At 39.8% G+C, this 18,412-nt stretch overlaps 1 protein-coding gene across 4 annotated transcripts in view; it reads right to left on the reverse strand.

Moving 5' to 3' along the window:
• The window catches only part of DUSP16 (dual specificity phosphatase 16), a 62,053-nt gene that overhangs the window by 31,452 nt on the left and 12,189 nt on the right, over positions 1-18,412 (reverse strand). For 2 of the 4 annotated variants that reach the window (XM_017832844.1, XM_017832845.1), the window contains exon 2: positions 3,470-3,543. The exons of the other annotated variants lie outside the window; for them this stretch is intronic. The gene's annotated coding sequence lies outside the window, so the exon portion shown is untranslated. The remainder of the gene's footprint in view (positions 1-3,469; positions 3,544-18,412) is intronic. 4 annotated transcript variants of the gene reach the window in all.

Genomic DNA, 18,412 nt, shown 5'->3' on the forward strand with positions numbered 1-18,412 from the left:
GGGCTGGGAATCGAACCCGGGTCGCAGCAGTGAGAGTCCTGCACCCTAACCACTAGAACACCAGGGGCCCCCTTGATTGACACCATAGTGTCTCATCAAATGATGTAATATAACACATTGCCCTAAGTAGGCCATTGCTGATCTTCAAGCTAGGAAACCATCCTAGCCACAGGGTGTTCTACACTGAAATCAGGACTATGGAAAAGTGATCCGTAATCAAACTACGAGAATACCCCATGAAGTCACTCACGTGCACGCAGATAACACTGCATGGCTGCTTCCTCCTTGCAGAGGGGCTGCAACATGTGGCACTGCTCGTTACCTCATTTAACTCACAGTAAAACTAAAAAAATCTGTTCAACACTTGCCTGGTGTCTTTACAGTTTCTCCATATTGTTTAAAGAACCAACCCACCAAAACCCCTACTATCTTCTACACCAACAACAGTGGATTTCTAATGTGTATGTGTAATGCTGCCACATTACTACAAGATCTCTCTTGCCTCAGGGATTCTTGTCCCCATCCCAAGTGGCTCAGAGGGAGCGAAGTAAGCAATCACATAATTGGAAACGTGGCACTTGTGTTTTGTGTTTGATTTTTCAGTCACAGTAACTCACATTTTGTATGCACTCCTAATTTCCACTGCTACTACTTTGACTCCAAGCAATTCCTTTAATCACAACAGGACACTTGTTTAAGTTATCTCAAGTTTTGGTTTATACAGAATCATAGAATTACTTAGGTTGAAAGAGACCTCTAAGATTGAGTCCAACTGTTAAATTAACATTGCCAAGTGCACCACTAAACCACATCCCTAAACTCAACATCTACATGCCTTTTAAATACCTCCAGGGATGAGAGGCAGATGTAGCAAGAATACATTTTAATAACTCTCAGATTGAGAGTCTCTAATTCTACCTCAGTTAAGGAACTAGCAAAGAGCTTCTGGAAGCTTTTTTATAATCTCTGAAATACTTCTACCTCACATAAGAAGATAACCTTGAAGTGGAACCTTGGTGTCATACATGCTCAGCCATGTCGCTTACGCCTGCTTTGTCAGGTGCCTACAGCAACGCTCCCACATACATCATTGCTGCATGGCAAAACACCAACAAAATAACTTTACAGCATCTGAATATTAGAAGGTTCTGATGGGCAGCTTTTACAAACTGAGTTGAGACACCTGAAGGAGTTGTTTTGTTTTTTTTTAACTGTGTATTTTTCTACTTTCTACAGGCAAACACATGTACACATGAGAAAAACACTATCCTTTTCTACAGTTCCTTTCTTGTTTCTTAGGATGGGCATCAGCATCAAAAAAAAAAACAACAAAAAGCTGAATGAAAACACAGATGTAGGACACCCTAAACTGCAGAGGATGTGCTACTGCTGGCAGATCAGCTGTTTTCAAAAGAATATTTGGCATCAGTGTTACTGAACTGGGAGCTGCCAGTGGTTCAATAGCTGGTGCCAATAGCATCAGCACCAGTCCCTATGAGCACAGCCACATGTGATACTTGACAAACTGGCCTACACAAACTCTGCATTAGAGAGGAACTCCAGATCTAGGGATCACAGTGTGAATTCCTACTCTTGCAAGAAGCTTTTTACCCCCCAGCATCTATGACAGGCACGGCATTCCCTCACCAGCCTCAAAAAGATTGAAATAAATGCTGTTCTGGACATATACTTGTACCCTATGCTGTTGGAGACTAAGTGACAATTGAGAGAGGTCCGGCCCTTACTCCAGATGCCACTCATCAGTAGCAAGAAACACAGAGCGTCTATGGAGCACAAGGAACTAAGATTTTTAAGTGAAAGGGAGGAATGGCTATTCTTCTGAATTCAGCAAGCCAATAAATTCCAGAGATCAATAACTGCATAATAAGGTGTAAAGTCCGGGGGAGGGGGGAAATCTAAGTGAAGTTACAGGAAGCCTACAAGCAGCCTACATCTGTCACTGTGCAGATCACACAGGAGTGAGATAACAAACGCTTGTGAATTAAAAGAGCTCTTCACAAGGGCTCATGTTGAGGGGAATGAGGGGGTCTTTTGGCTTTTTGGATGATTTGAGCAAGTGTCATTATCTCATTAAGCACATAATTTCCTCATGCTTCCTGTCTGGGGGGGGGTTGAAGCACAAACACTTTCCACCACCCTAACGAACACTTGGTACAGGTGTTGGCTCACCTTTGGTACAAGACTGGACAGCAGCAAGAGTCAAATAGAAACACATAGATTTTAATTGTTTTGTTCATTTTTTTAAAATGTCACATGTGTACCGTGTTCATAAAAGAAAAGCAGTTTTAAGAATTTCACCCTTTTTTTTTCTTATCTATGGCTGCTCCCTCTTCTCTTACTTTTAACATATCTGTACTTTGGATCTATATATGCAGTCAAAACGCTTAGTGCTTATTTTCCCTTCCTTGTAGAAACAGCAGCTACATGCATTTTAGATTACACACCATACATTCATGAGAAAGGCAAGTACAATCCACTGGAAAAAAACGGATGAAGGCAAATTTTCTCTTCAGTACTCTATTGTCCTTCATCCTGCTTGACTCAGTTTTGATTACTAGTTCTAAAAAAAAGTCACCCCACTTCAACCAGTCTGAAAATTGAGACATGGAGAGACAGAGCCAGAAAGAAATCAACTTCCCACAAATAAGCTGCACAAAAGACCTTCAGTCTAGATTTTTAAGCTTGCTCTACTTCTATACCTACTGCTTAGCAACATTTTTACCGCCAGCACTCTGAGACAGCTGGGCTAAGCAAGATGAATGGATCTTCCATTTAGATAACAAAGATATTTCCTTTCATACAAATAGTCATATTTGAAATAATATACTACTATATCATTTCAGAATAAAACCAAAAAGCACACCAAAACACCACATTTTCTTGACCTACTCAACATAGCCCTCAAAATACATGCAACATGCTTGCAAACATCATCCATACACCACCACCAACTCCAAGCAATAAACCAGGTTATCATCACTTGCATTTACCAAGAAGTCAACCTCTTTGACATTCATGGTGAAACAATAAATATTTGTTTAATATTACAGCAGGGAAACCTGACTGATAGATGGGAAGCAATAGAACACACTGTTGATGTTACACCATTCTATTGAAAAGAGACTCAGAGACTTAACCTGGGGACTCCCTTATCCACCCAAACAAGTGAGAAGGTCTTTCCATTTCAAAGTACTTTTTCACTGCAGATCCACAGCATATAGTTCTGTGGCAACCAGAATGAAGGCTTATTTAATCCACTTCAAACATATACTATAATACATTACACTTTTAGTTTCCTCTTGCCTGGGACACTAGGCAACAAGGAAAACTGTCAATGGACTTTTAAAAGATGATTCTCCCTCTACGACTTCCACATCAAAGCAACTGAAAATTCTGAAGTACTTTTATATTAATCTATTATTATTTCATGTCAGCAGCAATTACTCACATTTAAGTCAAAATCTGTACAGGCTGAACAGAACAGAAGGTGGTCCACATACAAAGACCAGCAGAGGGAAATATCTAAACATAGGAAAATAATAAAAATAATAAATCCTTATTACAAGACAAAAAAACCCCAGAAAATGGATTTCACACTTTCAGTAGAGTCATTTCCTGTAAAACTTCCCCAAACACATGAAAATCTAGGTGAGAAGATATTTTTAAATGCTAGCATTTGTGTACATGGAAAGGGTCTGGAATAGAAAGTTCTGTAATACTGATTTTCTAATAGGAAAGAGACAAAAACACCACAGTACATCTATCTCTACTATCCTTAAAGTAAAAAAAAAAAAAAAATTGGAGATGTTTAAAAACAAACAACTAACAAAAGAACCAACCAACAGTAGCCTTCCAAACAATTTAACACATCTCCCTGCTAGAAAACTAATCTATAAGTAGCATTCACTGGTGATGCGTTTGCATAGAATTAAGCAAATTCACAAACCCTTGTTCAGCATCTATTAATATGAAAGATGGCCATAAGTAAGTCTGAATACAGCTATCTTTTTCATGGACAAAGACTAATGAAACAGAACATCTTGAGTAATTAATCCCACCTCCCCACACAGTAAAAAAGCCAACACTGCATCCTCACTGGTAACAGTGGCATCACCAATCATTACATATAGTCATACTCATACAACGCCTATACACAGCACCTGCTGTTCTGACATAAACAAATTAAATTACAACTTCTACACAAGGAAGCAAAAATAAACACATCAGTGTCAATTCCAAGCTGTTTCCCGGGCATCTAAAAATATGATTCAAATCATCTCTATCAAGAGATGACAGCTTTGCTTAATCACTGTAACCTAAACCATGACAATAAATTATTGCCAAGCACTGCCTTACTGTGAAATCCAGGGGTGGCTCCGAACCCTGAGGTAAAATGATATGACAACCGTGCAGAGCCATTGCAGCAGAGGGCTGAGCACATCAGGGCAGTCAGTGAACAGACTGCAAACCCACACCACAAGGAGAAAAGCTACAAGAATCACCTCTGGCTTTAGGCAACTGCTCTAGAAACCCTGCAAATGCCAGCAGTAGAACACGGGGTGAGAGCCCTTCAGGCAGATACAATGTGTGCTACCCAGAACATACTTTGCTCACTGGGACTACTATCTCAACTGGGACGCACGTGTTTTTCCCTGGAAGAACCCAGGCTGGAGATCCTCTCATTTGCCCATCATTAGCACATAGGCATAAGTATGTGAGAGAGATGGATGAGAAGATCTGCTGAACACTGTGTCAGGTCTTTTACTCCCCCCTGCCTGCTCAAGCTATCCAATTCTCTTTTGAGCCCCAAGAAGAGGCTCTGCAGACCTCCTTTGCTCCTTCCTGTAGTCCAGTGGCAAAAGCCTTGCCGAAGACAATTGAAAATGAAGAAAAAGCTCATCCTACTCATCATATTTGTTGCTATCCCCTTGTCTAGTCTCATCCCAGAAACTAAAAGTAAACTAATGCTTAACACTGATTAGGCTCTGCCTAGAGACAAGACCCTATGATCTGAGACCACCTTGTGACAGTCCAAGGAAACGAACTACTGAGACAAAAAGCATTTCCCTTTTTTTTACTTAGTGCTTCATGTGCAGTTCCTGAAGTCCCTCTGAAAAGTGCCAGATAGTCTTCATATTCACCAGTACTTGCCTTTCTGTGCCATCCGTGCCTCTCCGAAGTCCTCACAAATAAACTAGCTACCATCTCAGGAAACTATATACTGTTTTTCAAACTTTAATAAATAGAAGTAAATCAAGTGTTTAAAGCAGCCCCCAAGAGCCCTCATTTCACCACTGGGCACAATTATTTCTGCTGAAGAGCAGATGAGAAATAAAGCATATACTTAATTTCAACATAGTTTACTGGAAGGAGGTGTCACATTTTAAGAACAGGATCCACTCATGACTGAAGACTAAGCTGCTGCAAGTTCAGCCATAAGCATTAAGCAGATTTGGAAATTCCCTGGCAAAGCTATTTAAGGAACAGACATTTCCTGTAATTTTCAGAAATACTTTATATTCCCCCCTGCCCGCCCCCCATTTTTAGCCTTAGTGGTAAGGAGGGTAAGGGAGAGAGAGGATACCATATTACCATTAAGTGAAATATGAATGAGCCACCCAAGTTTAAAGTGGAAACTTCAGCTATTTGTGCCTGGGGGAAACTTTTTAAAAAAGTCTTTCATCATTAAGAGGCCAGGACTTTTCTGCTAACTTTAGAAAAAGAAATATTCATCCTTTCAATTAGGGTGAATTACAAAAGGATATAAACTCACCTTTACACTTTTGGCAAATAAGAAGTCCTCCGGGCCTTATTGAAATACCTTTTTCCATTTTCCAGAAATGGCAGCCTTTTTTCTCCTCCGTTGCTCAGGGCCTTCCCTAAACTGCAGCTAAACAAATCCAACCAATCAGGTCACACGGAGCATTCCTCCCACAGCTACAGAGCGGGTGCATCAGGCAAGCTGGAAGCCAGGGAGAGACTGAACAGTCAAGCATGACAGCATCCTTCTAAGGATCTCCGTACCTGTCTACCTTTTCTTTCCTAAAAGTTTAACGCTGTCTTTTCCTAAAAATCTAATCTCGTCTGAAGTATCTAGCATAAAATTGATGAAGTCTACAAAGAGTTAGAACATTATTTCATTTATATATGTAATCCAAGTCTGAAGAGACTCAATCCAAAGCCACAGCACATAACAAATTATGAATTCACAAACCAAACTGAAGGACAGTTGCTTATCCTCACAAAACACACCATGTGTGGCACTTTGGTCCTGTACGTCAAATGGTAAAGATTCATCATGTAATTGTGACCAATTGGCAAAGTCCACACTTGCCACTCTAACAGAAACTATACTGCAACTTTCAAAGACACAAAGTAAAACAGAAAGGGAAAACCTTAAAGTATTCAACTAATTCATAAATCCTCAAGCTGTTAAAATTCCAGTCTATCTTTACTCTTCGTATAACAAGGGTGCTTTACAGCAGCACCTTTCATGACACCAAGGTTCCCATCTACTACACAATCTGCACATTCTGAATCAACTCTGTTTTGCAGCTCTGCAGACCAATACAAACAGTGACTTTTGTATTTTACACAGTCATTTTTTGCTGAGAAACAGATTAAAAGGAGGAGTGCTCTGAAGAGTAGCTGCTAAATAAGCATCAAGCACAGCTGTTATAACAGTCCATGCTACTTCTTTGAAAGGCTTACCATGAAAGAAATAAGATGAGACCTCAGAGCCTTCAGATAATGGTTAGCCTTTAAGTATAAGGCCTTTTGCCTAATGAGAGATTTTAAGAGGGAGACATTCAAATAATACGGCCCTGCAAATAAGGAGACAAAAATTAAATAAAAGCAACTCTGATCTGCTTCATAGTCACTGTATGATGAAAACAGAAGGTGGATCTGAAGCCTTCGAACAAGGACCAGAATGGATTAAAAGCAGAGGATAATGACGGTAATTTTATCAGAGAAGTAAATCAGAATAGCTTCTGGGCAAGGCAGGGATGAATTTCTCGCAGCAGACTTTTTCTTGACTCTTCTCTTAAATTAAACTGAATGACTAAAGTGAGTCAATCTCCTTTAAGAACAGAGATTTTGTAAACTGTTCCATAGTACAGTATGACAGGGGTTAAAATATTCTGGTCTTTCACCCATTTGAGGAAATGACACCAGTTCTCCCGGAAGGCAACATGCACATTCAACCCCTTCACATCAGGGCATGAGAAAGTTTGGAAGGAATCTTTTTTTTTTTCAAACTGTCAACATTAATACTTTGTTTCTTCCTGCTTGTGTTTGAAAATACAGTGCTGCATTGCGCTGCATGCATGTCCTGTCAGCTGTACAGATAAACATCTAGAAGTCAAGAAAACCCCCCAATAAGTGTTAATTAAATCTGTTGTCAAACTCATTTTAAAGGCCCCCTGCACGCTCTAAACAATATTAATATTGTCACCAGTGTACAGTGATAAAAGCATGCAGAAGCATCTTCAGAAGGAATGCTGGGGCAAATAAAACATTGACATTACACATATGTAAGCTCAGTCCTACACAGTAAGGCAATTAATTTTAATTGGGTTTTTCCTTAAATGACATCTACATGGCAAGGAAACAGAAAAGATGTTGGAAAACAGTGAGTCCACAAACACGATACAGCCCAACTGTTTTGAAGTGGGAGTAGAGAAGGAAACATGGAGGTATATCCTGTGCAGCAATGGCTCCCAATTAACATGGTGGAATAAATCAAGTTTGTGTTCTCAGAAATTAAACAGTTGCAGTAATCCTGCTAAGAAGTCTGCCATTCTAGGCTGTTCAGAGTAAGGGGTTCAGGCTGTGATATAAAGCGCGTGCTGAACTGCAGATGCAGTACACAAAACAAATTAACAAACTCCTAGACCCAGACGATTGGGACTGAAAACTCTAACGGGGGTGGAAGACTACCGACAGCTCAAAGTCTGGGAACACAACATATTTTCATACCTAATTTGTACCCACAAAGGTAATTATGATGGCCTGCTTGTTAAAATTGCTTTTAAATATTAATGTAATTGACAAGATAGTACCAACAGGGCTTCAGTTGGGAACAAAAGCAAAAGTCATGGTATTCACTGAGCTATGATCCAGGTAACGTGCTCTGGTATGTCTTTTTCAATGGATCTCAAGTGTTTCTGTGAATCTGAATCACGTTATGCAAGACCTACAGCAGTGCAAAAGCCACATTTCTAACACAGTAACCACATGGCTGAAAAGAGAAGCTATGTATATCTTCACAATGGAAGAAAGAGAGCATAGGATGACTTATGTTCCCCACCACTATAAACATTATAATTGAAGTAGAATTATAGAATCACAGAATAGCTTGAGTTGGAAAGGACACCTTCCACTACACCAGGCTGCTCCAAGCCCTGTCCAACCTGGCCTTACACACTTGGGGCATCCACAGCTTCTCTGGGCAAACTGTTCCAGTGTCTCACCACTCTCACAATAAAGAATTTCTTCCTAATAGCTAATCTCACCCTGCTCTCTTTCAGTATGAAGCCATTCCCCCTTGTCCTATCATTACATGCCCTTGTAAAACGTCTCTCTCCAGCTCTCTTGTACGTTCCCTTCAGGTACACCTTCCTCAAATGGGAAAGAAGAGTGACATAACCACAAAATACACCAAACCCCCTGAAGAACAACTGACAAAATGTGACCACTATTTTACCTAGTGTATAAGAATTAAAAGGGAGCAGGATTTTTTAAAAATTTTGAAGAGAAAAAATGTGCAATACCAAACCAAGGGAATAAATTAGGGTGTTATTATCTAATAGGCAACTTAGGCAAAGACCAGGGTTAACAAGAAATGTTCTGTAGCAACCTCTCGGGGCTTCTACCAGAATTTTGAATAGCAAAGAGAAACAAAACATAGTCCCTTAAAATATATTGGTATTATCCCATTAGATGTGGGTTTACACGTACACACAGCTCTGTACAAATCTATAAACAAGATCTTATATTTCTCCAGAATTTGTAGAGGTGTTTTGTTTGAAACAGTCCTTCAAAAAGCAACCAGAAAGGCACTGACTGTTGCCAAAGTAATCCCAAGCTAGAAGAGTTCAATATATTTCTGCAATAACTGAAGTAATACATCAACAGAATGGATCAACTTCAGGGCACGCAGAGCCAACTAAAATACTTGGAAAGTAGTATATCATCAGTAAACTGCAAGATCCTTGTATTTCTTAAGTATTCAGCAATGGAAGAAGCATCAGTCAATGATCATAGGTACATCAATAAATAATACTGATAAGTTCAATAATAACTTATTCATTCTACGTAAATTCCTGCCAATACCACTGGCATGTGTTCTAATAATTTTCAGACAGACTTGCAGTCTGCATGTGAGCAGCCAATAGGTACAAGTTAGGTTTTGGTACACAATCCTGAGGTTCTTACCTCAAAAACTGATCCTGAAAGATAAAGGTATATGATGGGTGGTCCTTAATCACTTCCTTTATGTGAAAACTGAGGTCAGAGTGGAAAAAGAGCCAAGGAAGGAAGTCTGTAGCACCACTCAAACACACACGCACCTTCCAGAACAATTTCTTTAACAGTTCAGAGGGTTAACTTGTAGTTTAAATTAAGTAGCCAAAGGTTGGGATAGAAATAAACAGCTTGCACAAGCAAGATACTGGGCTATTAGGTTTCTATAAGTGACTTAAAAATTAGGTCAGTCTAATTTGTGGCTGATACTTTGTTCTTTCACTATTATGAACTCACAACGATGTCAGTCTCATGTTCAAACATGCCACATTCAGCAGCGTACAGGCTTCCTGAGAGACTCTCTCAACCTTTGTTTGTGCAAAAGGCTTCTGCCAGATTCTTAGCTCATACTTCACTGACTCAGGCATGCTACTCCAGTTTCAAGGGAGTTAGACTGGCCTCCTGTCAAATACTGCACAGTTGGGGGGTTTTTTTCCCCCTCCCTTTATTTTTTTTATTTTCCTAAACTTTATGGACTACAAGTTTAAGAACATGTGTACATATTCAGGTTACCATTTTAGGCCTCACCTTCCACACAACATCCAGAAGATCACTAAAAAGAAGACCATCACTAAAAGCTGTGGGAAACAGGTGTTTAACTAATTCAACCCCCCTTTCAATAATTAAAGGGGGGCCCACAATAAAGCCAGAGAAGGGCTTTTTACAAGGGCATGTGGTGATAGGACAAGGGAGAATGGCTTCAAACTGACAGCAGATTTAGATTAGATACTGGGAAGAAATTCTTTACTGTGAGGGTGGTGAGGCCCTGGCACAGGTTGCTGTGGATGCCCCATCCCTGGAAGTGTTCAAGGCGTGGTTGGATGGGGCTTTGGGCAATTTTGTCTAGTGAAAGGTGTCCCTGCACACGACAGCATGTTTGGAACTAGACGATCTTTAGGCCTTCCATCCCAAACCATTCTATGGTATTTCCCCATCTTTATATGGCCTAAAGAAATCCTAGATGTCCCTGTATTCTATGCAAATGCAGCTAACTCTAGAGAATGAAAAGCTCCTGCTGAATTGGGACTTCATACAGAAATGCTTCTTATGCAGCCATCACATAAAAATAAAGTATGCTCACATACAGAAGCTAATCTGTCTATGTAATTTTTGACATTCAAGGAAGGTATCTTTTCATTATTATTTCTGACAAAAAACTTGCCACACCGTTTTTAAGCATGTTAGCAAAGTTGACAGCTTGTGAAGCACAAGGATATTGTTTGTCTAGGCACAAATTTTCAAATGAACCTTGGACAGAGCAGTAAGCTTTTGCAAGCATCTTTAACTAGACCTAAGTGAAGCAGCTGTTTGAACTACCACTATTGCTTCTTTTGTTTCAGTGGTAAAATTAAACTGGAGAGATAATGGAAAGGTTTTAAAAGCAGTTATTTGTCCCTTCCACTTCTCACCTGCCAGCAGGAGACTCACTCTGAGGTGTGACCCTATATCTCCCCTACTGTTTTTCTCCTCATCTTCAGATAGGTGCAATCAGCCTTTTGTGTGAATTTCCTCTGACCGTGAGGGCACAAAAAAATCTTAGGTGGAAGTAAAGGAAAGCCCTGTAAAAATACAGTGGTAGGTAAAAAAAAAATAAGAGGTCACTGATTGAAAATGGCCACCTGTAAGTTTTGTCTTAGCAATCCCAATTTGCACCATTTAACTCCTGTTTATGTCTGTTGCTAAATATTTATACTAAACATTTGTGTGCATCTTAACCGCAGCCAATCTATGTTTCCCACTGCAGCAGCCACTCAAACTCTACCTCATAAACACTCAGCTGGAGCAGAAGCAAAAGAGGAAAAAAGAGTGACCATTTTTATGCTGCTAAAGCATTTCTCTTGGGGCTACACTACCAGAGATATAGCCCAGGCTCTCCCACTCTCACATTCATGAGGTCGTGTTTCCCAATTCATACAGATATTTTTATTTGCTTTTTGATTTTAAACTATCCTGTCAGTATGTTAAAAGCTGTATTATATATCCATGGAACAATGCTATTGGATGAATCCTTAACACGGTTAGGAAAGCATCCCACAAAGTATCAGGAGAAGGTACATTCTCCCACAGTCACTTCCTCACCACAATAAATTCCAGCTACTCTATGAACGAAAACATACAGATGTGGTTCACAAGAACAGCATATCCAACAGATCCCCACTATTACTGCTGTATCTGCAACTGCCCAAGGATACAGGAAAGGCAGGTCTTGCACAGAGAGGTGATATCTTTTATGAGACTGGTTAATATGAAGCGATAAGAAGAGGGAGGGCACAAACTCCAGAACGTACAAACCCTTCCTCACATACAGAGATGTGAAACAGAATCAAACCCTGACACAGAAACAAAAGCCAAGGCTTCCAAAACATCTCCACATCCAGCCTATCCCTCTTCCCAAACAGGAAAAGAAGTCCAAAGCACATCCCGAAGTATGTCATAAATTACCCAATGAATCATATTTCTTATGGAAACTGTCTAGCTGAAGTCACACTACTGAAAGTACGTGATAGAAGACAGAAAGAAACCTAAAAGATACACTCAAAGAAAGAACACTCCCTCCATCCAAATTCTTGGAGTTGACACCAAAACAAGAAAATCCTGGAGTCATCACGAAGTTACCGGATTTTTGGTAGATTTTTCCCACAAACAAACTTTTCTCTGGATTATAAAGTTGTTTATTACTATTAACTCAAACTTGACATAGCTTTATATTCACTGCTTTTGTTTCAAGATTTAAGTGATGTCTGTGTTCCTGAAACCTTGCCTGTCTTCCCCAAATTAGTCATTTTATAAAGAAAAAAATTCCTTTCCTTACAAACCTTTCTTACAAGCCTGCCTGAGAAAAGTTTGTATTTTCTGAAAAAAAGAAACAAACAAAAGTCCACCCGAACAAAAACTCCATAAAAACACCATAGAAATAATACAATTTCCTTTAAGGTATTTTCCAGGTTACTGAAAAACTTAGACCATTTCCAGCTACAACTAAAAATGTACTGCATTAGTCAAAATTCTAGAACTACACGTTTCATTCTACAATGCAACGAGGAGGCAATAATTTAGGTCTTAAAAGTAAAACTAATTTTCTCTTCCTTCAGTTCCAAGTTGACTTAGGTATTGGTGACAAAAACAGCAGGTGAGATTAAGTGCATTTGACAAGTGAGATCAGACACACTTACCTTTACAAAATCACGACAGTGATAGTTGTAGTTGATGTGTTTGTTACCTGGGGTAATTTTGTTTGTTTTTTTAACTTTATTTGAATTGCAAAAAAGTGTTAGCTAGTTTGTTTGCCTCCTAGAACGTTGTATGCAGTGAGGTTCTCCACAGGAACACCGAGTGGCATGAAAAGACTAACCCTGATGGTTTGAACAACAAGGAGCCAATTTCTACCAACGAATGTCAAAAACATTTCATATGTGCAGATTTAAGCAAGAAATCTTTTCCAGAAAAGACTTCATTCCTGACTGCAATTATCCCCTCTGACAGGATTACAGCACAGGTCAAAATGTGCAGGAAAAGAGTCGAGTGCAACCACAGAAGCAGAGGTCACCAGGAAAGAGGGGAAGGAGAAGTGCTCCTCCCACCCTCCTTAGGCTTCTTCCTTTGCAGCCACACCACCAGGCTCAAATTAGAGCAGTAATGCCTAGGGCAAGTGCTTCCAAAATCAACTAATCCATTATCTGGGAGATGGGAAAAAATCAAGGACAAATCCAAATAATTATTTAGAACATCTAAATTCTAATTTAGCTTACACTACAATGGAATAGGCAAAATAAATAAAATCTATGACTTAGATCTAGAAGAAAATGTATCTCGTCTATCTGTAGTTACAATGCCCATCCAGGACTAAAATATTCTTCCTTTGTTCTCACCATCAGCTTAAAGTACAGTTTTGCCAAGGTTCAGCTTTCTGGCACTCTATTGAAAGCATAATCAAATAAGATCTTATTGAGAGCCAGCTTTAGGTTTGGCAGGGAGACCACCTGGCATCAAAGGTATGCCTATTGGTATGCCTAAGGCCATATGCATGAATTTTAGTAAAAAAGCAAGAGGCTGCAGGTTGGTTTTTTGTTGTTGTTTGTTTGTTTTGGTTTTTGTTTGTTTGTTTGTTTTTTGGCTTCAGTGCAGGGACAGTGTGCAGGGGAGATGTTTAAATCTAAGAGTCCTGAGCTACCTCAACCAAACCACTAGTCTAGTGCTCAAAGTAGCCTTCACATAAAGGAGGGTTTATTTGTGCAGGCTCACCTCGTGGTACAGCTACAAAGCTTTTCACATCCAGGCTAAATGCTTCCTCCATGGCACTCCATAGCACACAGTACATGGACTAGACTGAGCATCTCCAGCTACACTGTCTCCCTGACTGCCACATCCAGAAGGAGTTGTTCTGCAATTGCTCCTGTGTGCCACTACAGTACCAAACACTGGAGAAAACAGATGTCTCTAAGCTTGTGTTATTACTCCTGCTAAGACACATAAAGAGTGTAAGGAAGTGAAAATAATCTTGCCACCAGTACAAATAGGTTGCTGCAGACAGCAGCAGCCGTCTGTATACAGAATTGAGCAAGAAGTATGAAGGAGAGGGAAAAATAGTGCTCCAAAAAGATGAACCCAGCCACCAGATATGAATCCCCCGTGTTCCCCAGGAGCTGATACACCTTTGGCTTTAAACAAAGTATGAGCTGCTTGGATTGGAAAGGGGAAGTTGGCCACAAAGAATTCCTACTCCACGGGTGCCCAATAAGATGGTGCTTGATGCCTGGGCACAAAGATCCAAAGCCCTGCAGCACAGTTTGAAGTACAATGTTGCCCCTTATGCTAGACTGCCATAGTTTTTTGGTGTGTTTAAGGTAAAACTCTAGTTAATAATTTTTTTCAGCGCAGGTCTGCAGAGTCAAGTATGAGAAAGCAACAGCGTGATGATTGCTCACACCATCTCAACACAGAGTCCTTATTCTTACACAGCACAATAGAGACTTTCATTACATAAGCACCTTCCTCGGGGCAGTACTCACTCAATCAAGGAGTAATTATTTAACCACAATCCCATCTCCTTTGCCTTCCCGTTAAAGAAAATCTTATGCAAAAAGGTAAGAGCTTGGCTAGGAGTCCTTGGCCCAAACATCCTCTTACCAGTGCTGTACTGCTTGCCAAGTCCTCACTGTTTGCACTTCAGACGTTTGCAGCAGACAGACTGTGCCAAATCCAAAGAACTTTGTCATTAAAAGAAAAAACTAACAGTAGGAAGTGCACTCCACGCTTTGCTAATCTTGTCAAACTACTGTACAGGCAATCGCAATTAATAAAAGTATTCTTAGGAAGCTTAATGACAACTTTGGAGCCATGGTTACTCTGCTTCAGGTATACTGGAATGAGGAAAGCAGCAGGGAAGAAAATGTCTCTTGCTGTACCTTTAGCCCCTCACAAAGACAAAAAGGACTCTCAAGGGAAACTGCCCCACTCCATATAGCAATTTAGGTGGTACAGATCTACCCAGAAACATCAGATTCTCTTTCTGCCTACCTATGAAAACACCTTTACGAGCAGCACCTGAGCTTCTAACCATAGAAAAGCATGATCCCTTTCTGCATTAGCTACTTAAAAGCATTTGAGGTGTTTCATCCAAAAGGAATGAACAGACAAAGCTCACCAGCTCCAAGAACATCTGAAAAAACGCTCACCCTGTCACCACTCAACAAAGATAGAGATGTGCAATAAAATGGCCCTCTCCACTACACTTGGCACCTACTGCTGCATATAACAACTATGACTTAGAGCAGTGGCTCCCAGACAGGCTGCTGAACAGACTAGGCAAGCGTCTTTTAAGATGCTTGGTTTGAGAAAGCCACAGTCACATCCAGAATTCTCTCTGATGAACAACTGACATCAAATAAATGATTTACTGAGTTAGAATTTACATTTCTTTTTAGGGATAAGTGATCACAGAGGACCAGACTAAGAATTTAAATATGGATACCTTCTTTTAGTATTTTGAATCCTCCTGAGGCCTTTCACAGACCGTCTATCCATTCAGCAAGGCTAAAGGCAATTCCCATGGTACTCCACCCAACCCTTGCTCTTTTCAGACATTCAAATGCATCCAGGTTTATCCATGAGAAAGCTTTTCTAAAGAGCAAGTCTGAACCCAGCAATTAGATTACCAGTAGTTTCAAACACAGACAAATTTTCAAAATCCATGTCAAGACTGCCGATGCTCCATGCAGGAATGGTGATGCACCCACCATGGCAGAAGCCTTCAGAACTTCACACAGAGAACTGCCAATGTAGAGCCTGGGGTAACGCTGCCATCAGGTTTGCTGAGATAGGCATCTTCTGAGTGTTTCACAACAATTAAGAAAACCTTAAATAAATATGAAGGAGAAGAGCAACTCTGTGCCACCTTTTGTGATTCACAGGTTTCAACTAAACCATAAAGAACAAGAGATTAAGCCTTCTGTAAAGTCTGGTACCCTATTTATATTATCATGATCAACTGTGATTTAATTTTAATTTTTGAAGCCACAAGAGTTACTTAATCTGTTATAAAACTATAAACATAGCTAAATTGTTTGAGGTTGACATCCTCACCAAGAAATAGATTTGTAGCATCATATACAAACAGTTCAGTGAACACATAGCATTACATATAATTGGCCTTTTAAAGACACAGTCAGATCTGAAAGTGCAATCAGAAAACCTGCCAACTTGTTGTAGCTTTGAGTTTTCTCATGCTGAAAGCAAATCTCAATTCAACATACACTATGTGTATTATTTCACTAAGAACACAATAGCAACAGTGGTTGAAGGGATGTGTCCTGATGGAGCAGAAACAAGTTTACATGAGGTGTTTTGGGGACTGTCAGGAACCTCGTGTAAACCCATCACTTTGACATCTCATCTTAGGCTGCTGTCTCAAAATTTAACACTGTTAAAACTTCCACAGCAAACCATATCATACATTACACTACTGCTCGTAATACAGTCTCAAGAGAAAAAGTAGAAAAACAGGAATTTACACCAGAAGTTACAGAAAAAAGGTGGGTTTATTTGTTAAAGACCTATTTTGAAGATGTCATATTGTGCGGGTCAACAAAAATAAATTGTTGCTTTTAACAGAAGTAACTGAAAAGACAGGCAACTTAAGATATTGTTACACATTCTGGATTCTAACCACCACACGTTGCAATAAAAAACAGTGACAGAAAGAAAACGTGATTAACTGATGGTCAATCTAGAAAAATGTTGCACTAGCTAATGGTTTCACCAACAAATCAAGCCATTGCATGTTTAAATTATTTTTAGTATCCTCCTGAAGGAATTCAACTATCTGCTACAACTGAGGGGCTCCCCCTTTTTTCACCTTTTTCTCTTACACCATCTTACATGATGGATTTCACCACACACTTCTACATCAAAGTTGTATCCAGCTCATTTTTCCACTTGGTACTAAGACACTTTAAACCACAGATATGGATGAAGAACACTCACCTAGGCACTCAATCTCTTTTTCTCTAGTACAGTAGCATTTCTTTTGGCCTTAACTGTGCTGCTCACACCTCCATAGAACACTGCAGCAAATGTAATTTTCCAGACCCATTCCTTTGTCCAGATGCATCTCCATTTTCTTCTTAAGCCATGTAACACAACATGAGACCGTCACCTCTCTCACACTCCCTCCAAACACTTCCTCAAAACCACTACTTTGCTAAAATGTGTACAAGGACTCTGGCATCAGTACTAAGACTATTTATGTCAGCCAGAATTGCCTAAGTGAACACTGCTCCTCTCTGCCTCTGGGACCACCAAACACAGCAGAACCCATGGTCTGTGACTGGCCTCCTGAGTTCTGTAATAGGTATCTTTATTACTGCATGGAAGGGATATTCTAAAAAAAGCGTATATTAAGTAGAAATAAGCTGTCTTTGGTTTTGGATGCCAAAGCAAACAAGATTAGTACTCCAAAAAGAAAATAACCAAGTTATTTACCACCTTGGAGTTTTACCAAGTATTTGACACAACTAAGCTAAAGCTAAGGATTTTAGGATATTTTCATTACAACTTGTTTTTGAATAACTGGGGCTCAAGACAGCACTGTTTTTGCAGAAAAAAAGCAGCAACCTCCGATACCTTTCCTCTACTTCTGGAATAACACTTCTTAATCACTCCATTTCACAACAGTGATAATAACAAAATGAAGAAACGAGTATTTTGATAACAAGTTCTCTGTGATTAGCGTTTCATAACAATTTTTATGCCTGCAGAGATGCCGTGTCATTCCGAACAGAGTGTATCTCAAAATGGAAACCTATCAAGAAGGACTTCAGAGAATTATGCTCCCTAAGTGAAAGGAACAGAGTTGATACAGAAGCAGAGAGCACACTATACTGCAGTCCAGCCTTTCTTACTTCAGTTGGTAAAATGGCACTGGTATTACATTTGAAGTCAACTAAACCCTCTGTATACCAGGAACCATAAGCTGCCATGAAGGTTGATGAAGAAGAGTCTTCTCCTTGGGGAAAATAAGAACAAACAAATCCTGAAATAAGTCCATCAAGAGGAGGGGATGAACAACAGGAAGGAGGAAGAAATCACTACAAATCTGGCATCTTGAATTCAGAAAAACATCACAGCTTTTGCAATTCTCACAAACTAAACAAGGAATCACACAGTTACTGTGAAAAAGGGGGAAGAGTCAAGCCAACTCTGTTTAGAGAAGGAAGTAAGAGGAATACCATGCCAGACACAAAAGAATTTAATTTGATGGAGAATCTACCTTTCAGTTTAGCCTTTGAACCACTACAGGACATGCCAAGGGACATTTTTGGTTGCATATTTGTTCTTTACCTGGCAATAAGAAAATAAGCTTTTCCCC

The sequence above is a fragment of the Lepidothrix coronata genome, unplaced genomic scaffold (genome assembly GCF_001604755.1).
Source record: "Lepidothrix coronata isolate B3197 unplaced genomic scaffold, Lepidothrix_coronata-1.0 Scaffold208, whole genome shotgun sequence".
Classification (NCBI taxonomy): Eukaryota; Metazoa; Chordata; class Aves; order Passeriformes; family Pipridae; genus Lepidothrix; species Lepidothrix coronata.